The 12,419-nt window shown below is 39.8% G+C and overlaps 26 non-coding genes across 26 annotated transcripts; all 26 read left to right on the top strand.

The window, feature by feature from the left end:
- The first annotated feature begins 170 nt into the window (after positions 1-170).
- Positions 171-289, top strand: LOC143705923 (5S ribosomal RNA). The gene has a single exon (XR_013192832.1). It is a non-coding gene; the product is annotated as a 5S ribosomal RNA (ribosomal RNA).
- Positions 290-451: 162 nt separating this feature from the next.
- Positions 452-570, top strand: LOC143705901 (5S ribosomal RNA). The gene has a single exon (XR_013192810.1). It is a non-coding gene; the product is annotated as a 5S ribosomal RNA (ribosomal RNA).
- Positions 571-940: 370 nt separating this feature from the next.
- Positions 941-1,059, top strand: LOC143705922 (5S ribosomal RNA). Its single transcript, XR_013192831.1, has one exon. It is a non-coding gene; the product is annotated as a 5S ribosomal RNA (ribosomal RNA).
- A 371-nt stretch (positions 1,060-1,430) lies between these two features.
- On the top strand, positions 1,431-1,549 carry LOC143705921 (5S ribosomal RNA). Its single transcript, XR_013192830.1, has one exon. It is a non-coding gene; the product is annotated as a 5S ribosomal RNA (ribosomal RNA).
- Positions 1,550-1,711: 162 nt separating this feature from the next.
- LOC143705920 (5S ribosomal RNA) lies at positions 1,712-1,830 on the top strand. Its single transcript, XR_013192829.1, has one exon. It is a non-coding gene; the product is annotated as a 5S ribosomal RNA (ribosomal RNA).
- Positions 1,831-2,390: 560 nt separating this feature from the next.
- On the top strand, positions 2,391-2,509 carry LOC143705919 (5S ribosomal RNA). The gene has a single exon (XR_013192828.1). It is a non-coding gene; the product is annotated as a 5S ribosomal RNA (ribosomal RNA).
- Positions 2,510-2,671: 162 nt separating this feature from the next.
- Positions 2,672-2,790, top strand: LOC143705918 (5S ribosomal RNA). The gene has a single exon (XR_013192826.1). It is a non-coding gene; the product is annotated as a 5S ribosomal RNA (ribosomal RNA).
- Positions 2,791-3,350: 560 nt separating this feature from the next.
- Positions 3,351-3,469, top strand: LOC143705917 (5S ribosomal RNA). Its single transcript, XR_013192825.1, has one exon. It is a non-coding gene; the product is annotated as a 5S ribosomal RNA (ribosomal RNA).
- Positions 3,470-3,832: 363 nt separating this feature from the next.
- On the top strand, positions 3,833-3,951 carry LOC143705916 (5S ribosomal RNA). The gene has a single exon (XR_013192824.1). It is a non-coding gene; the product is annotated as a 5S ribosomal RNA (ribosomal RNA).
- Positions 3,952-4,322: 371 nt separating this feature from the next.
- Positions 4,323-4,441, top strand: LOC143705915 (5S ribosomal RNA). The gene has a single exon (XR_013192823.1). It is a non-coding gene; the product is annotated as a 5S ribosomal RNA (ribosomal RNA).
- Positions 4,442-4,603: 162 nt separating this feature from the next.
- LOC143705913 (5S ribosomal RNA) lies at positions 4,604-4,722 on the top strand. Its single transcript, XR_013192821.1, has one exon. It is a non-coding gene; the product is annotated as a 5S ribosomal RNA (ribosomal RNA).
- Positions 4,723-5,282: 560 nt separating this feature from the next.
- On the top strand, positions 5,283-5,401 carry LOC143705912 (5S ribosomal RNA). The gene has a single exon (XR_013192820.1). It is a non-coding gene; the product is annotated as a 5S ribosomal RNA (ribosomal RNA).
- A 371-nt stretch (positions 5,402-5,772) lies between these two features.
- On the top strand, positions 5,773-5,891 carry LOC143705911 (5S ribosomal RNA). Its single transcript, XR_013192819.1, has one exon. It is a non-coding gene; the product is annotated as a 5S ribosomal RNA (ribosomal RNA).
- A 372-nt stretch (positions 5,892-6,263) lies between these two features.
- LOC143705910 (5S ribosomal RNA) lies at positions 6,264-6,382 on the top strand. Its single transcript, XR_013192818.1, has one exon. It is a non-coding gene; the product is annotated as a 5S ribosomal RNA (ribosomal RNA).
- Positions 6,383-6,753: 371 nt separating this feature from the next.
- Positions 6,754-6,872, top strand: LOC143705909 (5S ribosomal RNA). The gene has a single exon (XR_013192817.1). It is a non-coding gene; the product is annotated as a 5S ribosomal RNA (ribosomal RNA).
- Positions 6,873-7,034: 162 nt separating this feature from the next.
- On the top strand, positions 7,035-7,153 carry LOC143705908 (5S ribosomal RNA). The gene has a single exon (XR_013192816.1). It is a non-coding gene; the product is annotated as a 5S ribosomal RNA (ribosomal RNA).
- Positions 7,154-7,713: 560 nt separating this feature from the next.
- Positions 7,714-7,832, top strand: LOC143705907 (5S ribosomal RNA). Its single transcript, XR_013192815.1, has one exon. It is a non-coding gene; the product is annotated as a 5S ribosomal RNA (ribosomal RNA).
- Positions 7,833-8,203: 371 nt separating this feature from the next.
- Positions 8,204-8,322, top strand: LOC143705906 (5S ribosomal RNA). Its single transcript, XR_013192814.1, has one exon. It is a non-coding gene; the product is annotated as a 5S ribosomal RNA (ribosomal RNA).
- Positions 8,323-8,484: 162 nt separating this feature from the next.
- Positions 8,485-8,603, top strand: LOC143705905 (5S ribosomal RNA). The gene has a single exon (XR_013192813.1). It is a non-coding gene; the product is annotated as a 5S ribosomal RNA (ribosomal RNA).
- Positions 8,604-9,163: 560 nt separating this feature from the next.
- On the top strand, positions 9,164-9,282 carry LOC143705897 (5S ribosomal RNA). The gene has a single exon (XR_013192806.1). It is a non-coding gene; the product is annotated as a 5S ribosomal RNA (ribosomal RNA).
- Positions 9,283-9,652: 370 nt separating this feature from the next.
- On the top strand, positions 9,653-9,771 carry LOC143705948 (5S ribosomal RNA). The gene has a single exon (XR_013192856.1). It is a non-coding gene; the product is annotated as a 5S ribosomal RNA (ribosomal RNA).
- A 372-nt stretch (positions 9,772-10,143) lies between these two features.
- LOC143705937 (5S ribosomal RNA) lies at positions 10,144-10,262 on the top strand. The gene has a single exon (XR_013192845.1). It is a non-coding gene; the product is annotated as a 5S ribosomal RNA (ribosomal RNA).
- Positions 10,263-10,633: 371 nt separating this feature from the next.
- Positions 10,634-10,752, top strand: LOC143705925 (5S ribosomal RNA). Its single transcript, XR_013192834.1, has one exon. It is a non-coding gene; the product is annotated as a 5S ribosomal RNA (ribosomal RNA).
- A 162-nt stretch (positions 10,753-10,914) lies between these two features.
- On the top strand, positions 10,915-11,033 carry LOC143705900 (5S ribosomal RNA). Its single transcript, XR_013192809.1, has one exon. It is a non-coding gene; the product is annotated as a 5S ribosomal RNA (ribosomal RNA).
- Positions 11,034-11,405: 372 nt separating this feature from the next.
- On the top strand, positions 11,406-11,524 carry LOC143705914 (5S ribosomal RNA). The gene has a single exon (XR_013192822.1). It is a non-coding gene; the product is annotated as a 5S ribosomal RNA (ribosomal RNA).
- Positions 11,525-11,895: 371 nt separating this feature from the next.
- On the top strand, positions 11,896-12,014 carry LOC143705891 (5S ribosomal RNA). The gene has a single exon (XR_013192800.1). It is a non-coding gene; the product is annotated as a 5S ribosomal RNA (ribosomal RNA).
- The last annotated feature ends 405 nt before the right edge of the window (positions 12,015-12,419 follow it).

Genomic DNA, 12,419 nt, shown 5'->3' with positions numbered 1-12,419 from the left:
AATTTTTAAGAAAAAAAAAAAAGAGTCCCTGAGCTTCTTCAAAAAGCCTTAAAAAGTCTCTGAGATTCTTCAGAAAGCATGAAAGAGCTTGAGTTTTTTCAAAAGTTGTTCTTAGTTTTCTTCACTAATGGTCTAACCTTTTAAATAGCCCAATTTTGGCAGCAGTTTTAGCTTACGGCCATACCACCTTGGGCACGCCCGATCTCGTCTGATCTCGGAAGCTAAGCAGGGTCGGGCCTGGTTAGTACTTGGATGGGAGACCGCCTGGGAATACCAGGTGCTGTAAGCTTTTAAAAAAAAAAAAAAGAGTGCCTGAGCTTCAAAAAGCCTTAAAAAGTCTCTGAGATTCTTCAGAAAGCATGAAAGAGTTTGAGTTTTTTCAAAAGTTGTTCTTAGTTTTCTTCACTAATGGTCTAACCTTTTAAATAGCCCAATTTTGGCAGCAGTATTCGCTTACGGCCATACCACCTTGGGCACGCCCGATCTCGTCTGATCTCGGAAGCTAAGCAGGGTCGGGACTGGTTAGTACTTGGATGGGAGACCGCCTGGGAATACCAGGTGCTGTAAGCTTTTAAAAAAAAAAAAAAAAAAAAAAGAGTGCCTGAGCTTCAAAAAGCCTTAAAAAGTCTCTGAGATTCTTCAGAAAGCATGAAAGAGTTTGAGTTTTTTCAAAAGTTCTTCTTAGTCTTCTTCACTAATGGTCTAAGCTTTTAAATAAGGCCTGGTTAGTACTTGGATGGGAGGCCGCATGGGAATACTAGGTGTTGTAAAAATTTTTAAGAAAAAAGAAAAGAGTCCCTGAGCTTCTTCAAAAAGCCTTAAAAAGTCTCTGAGATTCTTCAGAAAGCATGAAAGAGCTTGAGTTTTTTCAAAAGTTGTTCTTAGTTTTCTTCACTAATGGTCTAACCTTTTAAATAGCCCAATTTTGGCAGCAGTTTTAGCTTACGGCCATACCACCTTGGGCACGCCCGATCTCGTCTGATCTCGGAAGCTAAGCAGGGTCGGGCCTGGTTAGTACTTGGATGGGAGACCGCCTGGGAATACCAGGTGCTGTAAGCTTTTAAAAAAAAAAAAAAAAAAAAAAGAGTGCCTGAGCTTCAAAAAGCCTTAAAAAGTCTCTGAGATTCTTCAGAAAGCATGAAAGAGTTTGAGTTTTTTCAAAAGTTCTTCTTAGTCTTCTTCACTAATGGTCTAAGCTTTTAAATAAGGCCTGGTTAGTACTTGGATGGGAGGCCGCATGGGAATACTAGGTGTTGTAAGCTTTTTTAAGAAAAAAAAAAAAGAGTCCCTGAGCTTCTTCAAAAAGCCTTAAAAAGTCTCTGAGATTCTTCAGAAAGCATGAAAGAGCTTGAGTTTTTTCAAAAGTTGTTCTTAGTTTTCTTCACTAATGGTCTAACCTTTTAAATAGCCCAATTTTGGCAGCAGTTTTAGCTTACGGCCATACCACCTTGGGCACGCCCGATCTCGTCTGATCTCGGAAGCTAAGCAGGGTCGGGCCTGGTTAGTACTTGGATGGGAGACCGCCTGGGAATACCAGGTGCTGTAAGCTTTTAAAAAAAAAAAAAAGAGTGCCTGAGCTTCAAAAAGCCTTAAAAAGTCTCTGAGATTCTTCAGAAAGCATGAAAGAGTTTGAGTTTTTTCAAAAGTTGTTCTTAGTTTTCTTCACTAATGGTCTAACCTTTTAAATAGCCCAATTTTGGCAGCAGTATTCGCTTACGGCCATACCACCTTGGGCACGCCCGATCTCGTCTGATCTCGGAAGCTAAGCAGGGTCGGGCCTGGTTAGTACTTGGATGGGAGACCGCCTGGGAATACCAGGTGCTGTAAGCTTTTTAAAAAAAAAAAAAGAGTGCCTGAGCTTCAAAAAGCCTTAAAAAGTCTCTGAGATTCTTCAGAAAGCATGAAAGAGTTTGAGTTTTTTCAAAAGTTCTTCTTAGTCTTCTTCACTAATGGTCTAAGCTTTTAAATAAGGCCTGGTTAGTACTTGGATGGGAGGCCGCATGGGAATACTGGGTGTTGTAAGCTTTTTTAAGAAAAAAAAAAAGAGTGCCTGAGCTTCAAAAAGCCTTAAAAAGTCTCTGAGATTCTTCAGAAAGCATGAAAGAGTTTGAGTTTTTTCAAAAGTTCTTCTTAGTCTTCTTCACTAATGGTCTAAGCTTTTAAATAAGGCCTGGTTAGTACTTGGATGGGAGGCCGCATGGGAATACTAGGTGTTGTAAGCTTTTTTAAGAAAAAAAAAAAAGAGTCCCTGAGCTTCTTCAAAAAGCCTTAAAAAGTCTCTGAGATTCTTCAGAAAGCATGAAAGAGCTTGAGTTTTTTCAAAAGTTGTTCTTAGTTTTCTTCACTAATGGTCTAACCTTTTAAATAGCCCAATTTTGGCAGCAGTTTTAGCTTACGGCCATACCACCTTGGGCACGCCCGATCTCGTCTGATCTCGGAAGCTAAGCAGGGTCGGGCCTGGTTAGTACTTGGATGGGAGACCGCCTGGGAATACCAGGTGCTGTAAGCTTTTAAAAAAAAAAAAAAGAGTGCCTGAGCTTCAAAAAGCCTTAAAAAGTCTCTGAGATTCTTCAGAAAGCATGAAAGAGTTTGAGTTTTTTCAAAAGTTGTTCTTAGTTTTCTTCACTAATGGTCTAACCTTTTAAATAGCCCAATTTTGGCAGCAGTATTCGCTTACGGCCATACCACCTTGGGCACGCCCGATCTCGTCTGATCTCGGAAGCTAAGCAGGGTCGGGCCTGGTTAGTACTTGGATGGGAGACCGCCTGGGAATACCAGGTGCTGTAAGCTTTTTAAAAAAAAAAAAAGAGTGCCTGAGCTTCAAAAAGCCTTAAAAAGTCTCTGAGATTCTTCAGAAAGCATGAAAGAGTTTGAGTTTTTTCAAAAGTTCTTCTTAGTCTTCTTCACTAATGGTCTAAGCTTTTAAATAAGGCCTGGTTAGTACTTGGATGGGAGGCCGCATGGGAATACTGGGTGTTGTAAGCTTTTTTAAGAAAAAAAAAAAGAGTGCCTGAGCTTCAAAAAGCCTTAAAAAGTCTCTGAGATTCTTCAGAAAGCATGAAAGAGTTTGAGTTTTTTCAAAAGTTCTTCTTAGTCTTCTTCACTAATGGTCTAAGCTTTTAAATAAGGCCTGGTTAGTACTTGGATGGGAGGCCGCATGGGAATACTAGGTGTTGTAAGCTTTTTTAAGAAAAAAAAAAAAGAGTCCCTGAGCTTCTTCAAAAAGCCTTAAAAAGTCTCTGAGATTCTTCAGAAAGCATGAAAGAGCTTGAGTTTTTTCAAAAGTTGTTCTTAGTTTTCTTCACTAATGGTCTAACCTTTTAAATAGCCCAATTTTGGCAGCAGTTTTAGCTTACGGCCATACCACCTTGGGCACGCCCGATCTCGTCTGATCTCGGAAGCTAAGCAGGGTCGGGCCTGGTTAGTACTTGGATGGGAGACCGCCTGGGAATACCAGGTGCTGTAAGCTTTTAAAAAAAAAAGAGTGCCAGCTTAGTTCGAAAGCATGAAAGAGTTTGAGTTTTTTCAAAAGTTCTTCTTAGTCTTCTTCACTAATGGTTCAAAAGTTCTTCTTAGTCTTCTTCACTAATGGTCTAAGCTTTTAAATAAGGCCTGGTTAGTACTTGGATGGGAGGCCGCATGGGAATACTAGGTGTTGTAAGCTTTTTTAAGAAAAAAAAAAAAGAGTCCCTGAGCTTCTTCAAAAAGCCTTAAAAAGTCTCTGAGATTCTTCAGAAAGCATGAAAGAGCTTGAGTTTTTTCAAAAGTTGTTCTTAGTTTTCTTCACTAATGGTCTAACCTTTTAAATAGCCCAATTTTGGCAGCAGTTTTAGCTTACGGCCATACCACCTTGGGCACGCCCGATCTCGTCTGATCTCGGAAGCTAAGCAGGGTCGGGCCTGGTTAGTACTTGGATGGGAGACCGCCTGGGAATACCAGGTGCTGTAAGCTTTTAAAAAAAAAAAAAAAAAAAAAAAGAGTGCCTGAGCTTCAAAAAGCCTTAAAAAGTCTCTGAGATTCTTCAGAAAGCATGAAAGAGTTTGAGTTTTTTCAAAAGTTCTTCTTAGTCTTCTTCACTAATGGTCTAAGCTTTTAAATAAGGCCTGGTTAGTACTTGGATGGGAGGCCGCATGGGAATACTAGGTGTTGTAAGCTTTTTTAAGAAAAAAAAAAAGAGTCCCTGAGCTTCTTCAAAAAGCCTTAAAAAGTCTCTGAGATTCTTCAGAAAGCATGAAAGAGCTTGAGTTTTTTCAAAAGTTGTTCTTAGTTTTCTTCACTAATGGTCTAACCTTTTAAATAGCCCAATTTTGGCAGCAGTTTTAGCTTACGGCCATACCACCTTGGGCACGCCCGATCTCGTCTGATCTCGGAAGCTAAGCAGGGTCGGGCCTGGTTAGTACTTGGATGGGAGACCGCCTGGGAATACCAGGTGCTGTAAGCTTTTAAAAAAAAAAAAAAGAGTGCCTGAGCTTCAAAAAGCCTTAAAAAGTCTCTGAGATTCTTCAGAAAGCATGAAAGAGTTTGAGTTTTTTCAAAAGTTGTTCTTAGTTTTCTTCACTAATGGTCTAACCTTTTAAATAGCCCAATTTTGGCAGCAGTATTCGCTTACGGCCATACCACCTTGGGCACGCCCGATCTCGTCTGATCTCGGAAGCTAAGCAGGGTCGGGCCTGGTTAGTACTTGGATGGGAGACCGCCTGGGAATACCAGGTGCTGTAAGCTTTTTAAAAAAAAAAAAAGAGTGCCTGAGCTTCAAAAAGCCTTAAAAAGTCTCTGAGATTCTTCAGAAAGCATGAAAGAGTTTGAGTTTTTTCAAAAGTTCTTCTTAGTCTTCTTCACTAATGGTCTAAGCTTTTAAATAAGGCCTGGTTAGTACTTGGATGGGAGGCCGCATGGGAATACTGGGTGTTGTAAGCTTTTTTAAGAAAAAAAAAAAGAGTGCCTGAGCTTCAAAAAGCCTTAAAAAGTCTCTGAGATTCTTCAGAAAGCATGAAAGAGTTTGAGTTTTTTCAAAAGTTCTTCTTAGTCTTCTTCACTAATGGTCTAAGCTTTTAAATAAGGCCTGGTTAGTACTTGGATGGGAGGCCGCATGGGAATACTAGGTGTTGTAAGCTTTTTTAAGAAAAAAAAAAAAGAGTCCCTGAGCTTCTTCAAAAAGCCTTAAAAAGTCTCTGAGATTCTTCAGAAAGCATGAAAGAGCTTGAGTTTTTTCAAAAGTTGTTCTTAGTTTTCTTCACTAATGGTCTAACCTTTTAAATAGCCCAATTTTGGCAGCAGTTTTAGCTTACGGCCATACCACCTTGGGCACGCCCGATCTCGTCTGATCTCGGAAGCTAAGCAGGGTCGGGCCTGGTTAGTACTTGGATGGGAGACCGCCTGGGAATACCAGGTGCTGTAAGCTTTTAAAAAAAAAAAAAAAAAAAAAAGAGTGCCTGAGCTTCAAAAAGCCTTAAAAAGTCTCTGAGATTCTTCAGAAAGCATGAAAGAGTTTGAGTTTTTTCAAAAGTTCTTCTTAGTCTTCTTCACTAATGGTCTAAGCTTTTAAATAAGGCCTGGTTAGTACTTGGATGGGAGGCCGCATGGGAATACTAGGTGTTGTAAGCTTTTTTAAGAAAAAAAAAAAAGAGTCCCTGAGCTTCTTCAAAAAGCCTTAAAAAGTCTCTGAGATTCTTCAGAAAGCATGAAAGAGCTTGAGTTTTTTCAAAAGTTGTTCTTAGTTTTCTTCACTAATGGTCTAACCTTTTAAATAGCCCAATTTTGGCAGCAGTTTTAGCTTACGGCCATACCACCTTGGGCACGCCCGATCTCGTCTGATCTCGGAAGCTAAGCAGGGTCGGGCCTGGTTAGTACTTGGATGGGAGACCGCCTGGGAATACCAGGTGCTGTAAGCTTTTAAAAAAAAAAAAAAAAAAAAAAAGAGTGCCTGAGCTTCAAAAAGCCTTAAAAAGTCTCTGAGATTCTTCAGAAAGCATGAAAGAGTTTGAGTTTTTTCAAAAGTTCTTCTTAGTCTTCTTCACTAATGGTCTAAGCTTTTAAATAAGGCCTGGTTAGTACTTGGATGGGAGGCCGCATGGGAATACTAGGTGTTGTAAGCTTTTTTAAGAAAAAAAAAAAAGAGTCCCTGAGCTTCTTCAAAAAGCCTTAAAAAGTCTCTGAGATTCTTCAGAAAGCATGAAAGAGCTTGAGTTTTTTCAAAAGTTGTTCTTAGTTTTCTTCACTAATGGTCTAACCTTTTAAATAGCCCAATTTTGGCAGCAGTTTTAGCTTACGGCCATACCACCTTGGGCACGCCCGATCTCGTCTGATCTCGGAAGCTAAGCAGGGTCGGGCCTGGTTAGTACTTGGATGGGAGACCGCCTGGGAATACCAGGTGCTGTAAGCTTTTAAAAAAAAAAAAAAAAAAAAAAGAGTGCCTGAGCTTCAAAAAGCCTTAAAAAGTCTCTGAGATTCTTCAGAAAGCATGAAAGAGTTTGAGTTTTTTCAAAAGTTCTTCTTAGTCTTCTTCACTAATGGTCTAAGCTTTTAAATAAGGCCTGGTTAGTACTTGGATGGGAGGCCGCATGGGAATACTAGGTGTTGTAAGCTTTTTTAAGAAAAAAAAAAAAGAGTCCCTGAGCTTCTTCAAAAAGCCTTAAAAAGTCTCTGAGATTCTTCAGAAAGCATGAAAGAGCTTGAGTTTTTTCAAAAGTTGTTCTTAGTTTTCTTCACTAATGGTCTAACCTTTTAAATAGCCCAATTTTGGCAGCAGTTTTAGCTTACGGCCATACCACCTTGGGCACGCCCGATCTCGTCTGATCTCGGAAGCTAAGCAGGGTCGGGCCTGGTTAGTACTTGGATGGGAGACCGCCTGGGAATACCAGGTGCTGTAAGCTTTTAAAAAAAAAAAAAAGAGTGCCTGAGCTTCAAAAAGCCTTAAAAAGTCTCTGAGATTCTTCAGAAAGCATGAAAGAGTTTGAGTTTTTTCAAAAGTTGTTCTTAGTTTTCTTCACTAATGGTCTAACCTTTTAAATAGCCCAATTTTGGCAGCAGTATTCGCTTACGGCCATACCACCTTGGGCACGCCCGATCTCGTCTGATCTCGGAAGCTAAGCAGGGTCGGGCCTGGTTAGTACTTGGATGGGAGACCGCCTGGGAATACCAGGTGCTGTAAGCTTTTTAAAAAAAAAAAAAGAGTGCCTGAGCTTCAAAAAGCCTTAAAAAGTCTCTGAGATTCTTCAGAAAGCATGAAAGAGTTTGAGTTTTTTCAAAAGTTCTTCTTAGTCTTCTTCACTAATGGTCTAAGCTTTTAAATAAGGCCTGGTTAGTACTTGGATGGGAGGCCGCATGGGAATACTGGGTGTTGTAAGCTTTTTTAAGAAAAAAAAAAAGAGTGCCTGAGCTTCAAAAAGCCTTAAAAAGTCTCTGAGATTCTTCAGAAAGCATGAAAGAGTTTGAGTTTTTTCAAAAGTTCTTCTTAGTCTTCTTCACTAATGGTCTAAGCTTTTAAATAAGGCCTGGTTAGTACTTGGATGGGAGGCCGCATGGGAATACTAGGTGTTGTAAGCTTTTTTAAGAAAAAAAAAAAAGAGTCCCTGAGCTTCTTCAAAAAGCCTTAAAAAGTCTCTGAGATTCTTCAGAAAGCATGAAAGAGCTTGAGTTTTTTCAAAAGTTGTTCTTAGTTTTCTTCACTAATGGTCTAACCTTTTAAATAGCCCAATTTTGGCAGCAGTTTTAGCTTACGGCCATACCACCTTGGGCACGCCCGATCTCGTCTGATCTCGGAAGCTAAGCAGGGTCGGGCCTGGTTAGTACTTGGATGGGAGACCGCCTGGGAATACCAGGTGCTGTAAGCTTTTAAAAAAAAAAAAAAAAAAAAAAGAGTGCCTGAGCTTCAAAAAGCCTTAAAAAGTCTCTGAGATTCTTCAGAAAGCATGAAAGAGTTTGAGTTTTTTCAAAAGTTCTTCTTAGTCTTCTTCACTAATGGTCTAAGCTTTTAAATAAGGCCTGGTTAGTACTTGGATGGGAGGCCGCATGGGAATACTAGGTGTTGTAAGCTTTTTTAAGAAAAAAAAAAAAGAGTCCCTGAGCTTCTTCAAAAAGCCTTAAAAAGTCTCTGAGATTCTTCAGAAAGCATGAAAGAGCTTGAGTTTTTTCAAAAGTTGTTCTTAGTTTTCTTCACTAATGGTCTAACCTTTTAAATAGCCCAATTTTGGCAGCAGTTTTAGCTTACGGCCATACCACCTTGGGCACGCCCGATCTCGTCTGATCTCGGAAGCTAAGCAGGGTCGGGCCTGGTTAGTACTTGGATGGGAGACCGCCTGGGAATACCAGGTGCTGTAAGCTTTTAAAAAAAAAAAAAAGAGTGCCTGAGCTTCAAAAAGCCTTAAAAAGTCTCTGAGATTCTTCAGAAAGCATGAAAGAGTTTGAGTTTTTTCAAAAGTTGTTCTTAGTTTTCTTCACTAATGGTCTAACCTTTTAAATAGCCCAATTTTGGCAGCAGTATTCGCTTACGGCCATACCACCTTGGGCACGCCCGATCTCGTCTGATCTCGGAAGCTAAGCAGGGTCGGGCCTGGTTAGTACTTGGATGGGAGACCGCCTGGGAATACCAGGTGCTGTAAGCTTTTTAAAAAAAAAAAAAGAGTGCCTGAGCTTCAAAAAGCCTTAAAAAGTCTCTGAGATTCTTCAGAAAGCATGAAAGAGTTTGAGTTTTTTCAAAAGTTCTTCTTAGTCTTCTTCACTAATGGTCTAAGCTTTTAAATAAGGCCTGGTTAGTACTTGGATGGGAGGCCGCATGGGAATACTGGGTGTTGTAAGCTTTTTTAAGAAAAAAAAAAAGAGTGCCTGAGCTTCAAAAAGCCTTAAAAAGTCTCTGAGATTCTTCAGAAAGCATGAAAGAGTTTGAGTTTTTTCAAAAGTTCTTCTTAGTCTTCTTCACTAATGGTCTAAGCTTTTAAATAAGGCCTGGTTAGTACTTGGATGGGAGGCCGCATGGGAATACTAGGTGTTGTAAGCTTTTTTAAGAAAAAAAAAAAAGAGTCCCTGAGCTTCTTCAAAAAGCCTTAAAAAGTCTCTGAGATTCTTCAGAAAGCATGAAAGAGCTTGAGTTTTTTCAAAAGTTGTTCTTAGTTTTCTTCACTAATGGTCTAACCTTTTAAATAGCCCAATTTTGGCAGCAGTTTTAGCTTACGGCCATACCACCTTGGGCACGCCCGATCTCGTCTGATCTCGGAAGCTAAGCAGGGTCGGGCCTGGTTAGTACTTGGATGGGAGACCGCCTGGGAATACCAGGTGCTGTAAGCTTTTAAAAAAAAAAAAAAAAAAAAAGAGTGCCTGAGCTTCAAAAAGCCTTAAAAAGTCTCTGAGATTCTTCAGAAAGCATGAAAGAGTTTGAGTTTTTTCAAAAGTTCTTCTTAGTCTTCTTCACTAATGGTCTAAGCTTTTAAATAAGGCCTGGTTAGTACTTGGATGGGAGGCCGCATGGGAATACTAGGTGTTGTAAGCTTTTTTAAGAAAAAAAAAAAAGAGTCCCTGAGCTTCTTCAAAAAGCCTTAAAAAGTCTCTGAGATTCTTCAGAAAGCATGAAAGAGCTTGAGTTTTTTCAAAAGTTGTTCTTAGTTTTCTTCACTAATGGTCTAACCTTTTAAATAGCCCAATTTTGGCAGCAGTTTTAGCTTACGGCCATACCACCTTGGGCACGCCCGATCTCGTCTGATCTCGGAAGCTAAGCAGGGTCGGGCCTGGTTAGTACTTGGATGGGAGACCGCCTGGGAATACCAGGTGCTGTAAGCTTTTAAAAAAAAAAAAAAAAAAAAAAAGAGTGCCTGAGCTTCAAAAAGCCTTAAAAAGTCTCTGAGATTCTTCAGAAAGCATGAAAGAGTTTGAGTTTTTTCAAAAGTTCTTCTTAGTCTTCTTCACTAATGGTCTAAGCTTTTAAATAAGGCCTGGTTAGTACTTGGATGGGAGGCCGCATGGGAATACTAGGTGTTGTAAGCTTTTTTAAGAAAAAAAAAAAAGAGTCCCTGAGCTTCTTCAAAAAGCCTTAAAAAGTCTCTGAGATTCTTCAGAAAGCATGAAAGAGCTTGAGTTTTTTCAAAAGTTGTTCTTAGTTTTCTTCACTAATGGTCTAACCTTTTAAATAGCCCAATTTTGGCAGCAGTTTTAGCTTACGGCCATACCACCTTGGGCACGCCCGATCTCGTCTGATCTCGGAAGCTAAGCAGGGTCGGGCCTGGTTAGTACTTGGATGGGAGACCGCCTGGGAATACCAGGTGCTGTAAGCTTTTAAAAAAAAAAAAAAAAAAAAAAGAGTGCCTGAGCTTCAAAAAGCCTTAAAAAGTCTCTGAGATTCTTCAGAAAGCATGAAAGAGTTTGAGTTTTTTCAAAAGTTCTTCTTAGTCTTCTTCACTAATGGTCTAAGCTTTTAAATAAGGCCTGGTTAGTACTTGGATGGGAGGCCGCATGGGAATACTAGGTGTTGTAAGCTTTTTTAAGAAAAAAAAAAAAGAGTCCCTGAGCTTCTTCAAAAAGCCTTAAAAAGTCTCTGAGATTCTTCAGAAAGCATGAAAGAGCTTGAGTTTTTTCAAAAGTTGTTCTTAGTTTTCTTCACTAATGGTCTAACCTTTTAAATAGCCCAATTTTGGCAGCAGTTTTAGCTTACGGCCATACCACCTTGGGCACGCCCGATCTCGTCTGATCTCGGAAGCTAAGCAGGGTCGGGCCTGGTTAGTACTTGGATGGGAGACCGCCTGGGAATACCAGGTGCTGTAAGCTTTTAAAAAAAAAAAAAAGAGTGCCTGAGCTTCAAAAAGCCTTAAAAAGTCTCTGAGATTCTTCAGAAAGCATGAAAGAGTTTGAGTTTTTTCAAAAGTTGTTCTTAGTTTTCTTCACTAATGGTCTAACCTTTTAAATAGCCCAATTTTGGCAGCAGTATTCGCTTACGGCCATACCACCTTGGGCACGCCCGATCTCGTCTGATCTCGGAAGCTAAGCAGGGTCGGGACTGGTTAGTACTTGGATGGGAGACCGCCTGGGAATACCAGGTGCTGTAAGCTTTTAAAAAAAAAAAAAAAAAAAAAAAGAGTGCCTGAGCTTCAAAAAGCCTTAAAAAGTCTCTGAGATTCTTCAGAAAGCATGAAAGAGTTTGAGTTTTTTCAAAAGTTCTTCTTAGTCTTCTTCACTAATGGTCTAAGCTTTTAAATAAGGCCTGGTTAGTACTTGGATGGGAGGCCGCATGGGAATACTAGGTGTTGTAAAAATTTTTAAGAAAAAAAAAAAAGAGTCCCTGAGCTTCTTCAAAAAGCCTTAAAAAGTCTCTGAGATTCTTCAGAAAGCATGAAAGAGCTTGAGTTTTTTCAAAAGTTGTTCTTAGTTTTCTTCACTAATGGTCTAACCTTTTAAATAGCCCAATTTTGGCAGCAGTTTTAGCTTACGGCCATACCACCTTGGGCACGCCCGATCTCGTCTGATCTCGGAAGCTAAGCAGGGTCGGGCCTGGTTAGTACTTGGATGGGAGACCGCCTGGGAATACCAGGTGCTGTAAGCTTTTAAAAAAAAAAAAAAAAAAAAAAGAGTGCCTGAGCTTCAAAAAGCCTTAAAAAGTCTCTGAGATTCTTCAGAAAGCATGAAAGAGTTTGAGTTTTTTCAAAAGTTCTTCTTAGTCTTCTTCACTAATGGTCTAAGCTTTTAAATAAGGCCTGGTTAGTACTTGGATGGGAGGCCGCATGGGAATACTAGGTGTTGTAAGCTTTTTTAAGAAAAAAAAAAAAGAGTCCCTGAGCTTCTTCAAAAAGCCTTAAAAAGTCTCTGAGATTCTTCAGAAAGCATGAAAGAGCTTGAGTTTTTTCAAAAGTTGTTCTTAGTTTTCTTCACTAATGGTCTAACCTTTTAAATAGCCCAATTTTGGCAGCAGTTTTAGCTTACGGCCATACCACCTTGGGCACGCCCGATCTCGTCTGATCTCGGAAGCTAAGCAGGGTCGGGCCTGGTTAGTACTTGGATGGGAGACCGCCTGGGAATACCAGGTGCTGTAAGCTTTTAAAAAAAAAAAAAAAAAAAAAAAGAGTGCCTGAGCTTCAAAAAGCCTTAAAAAGTCTCTGAGATTCTTCAGAAAGCATGAAAGAGTTTGAGTTTTTTCAAAAGTTCTTCTTAGTCTTCTTCACTAATGGTCTAAGCTTTTAAATAAGGCCTGGTTAGTACTTGGATGGGAGGCCGCATGGGAATACTAGGTGTTGTAAGCTTTTTTAAGAAAAAAAAAAAAGAGTCCCTGAGCTTCTTCAAAAAGCCTTAAAAAGTCTCTGAGATTCTTCAGAAAGCATGAAAGAGCTTGAGTTTTTTCAAAAGTTGTTCTTAGTTTTCTTCACAAATGGTCTAACCTTTTAAATAGCCCAATTTTGGCAGCAGTTTTAGCTTACGGCCATACCACCTTGGGCACGCCCGAT

This window comes from Siphateles boraxobius, unplaced genomic scaffold, assembly GCF_051911475.1.
Source record: "Siphateles boraxobius isolate OS27281-9 unplaced genomic scaffold, OSU_SipBor_1 397, whole genome shotgun sequence".
Lineage (NCBI taxonomy): Eukaryota > Metazoa > Chordata > Actinopteri > Cypriniformes > Leuciscidae > Siphateles > Siphateles boraxobius.
This window is presented reverse-complemented; position numbering and strand designations above follow the sequence as displayed.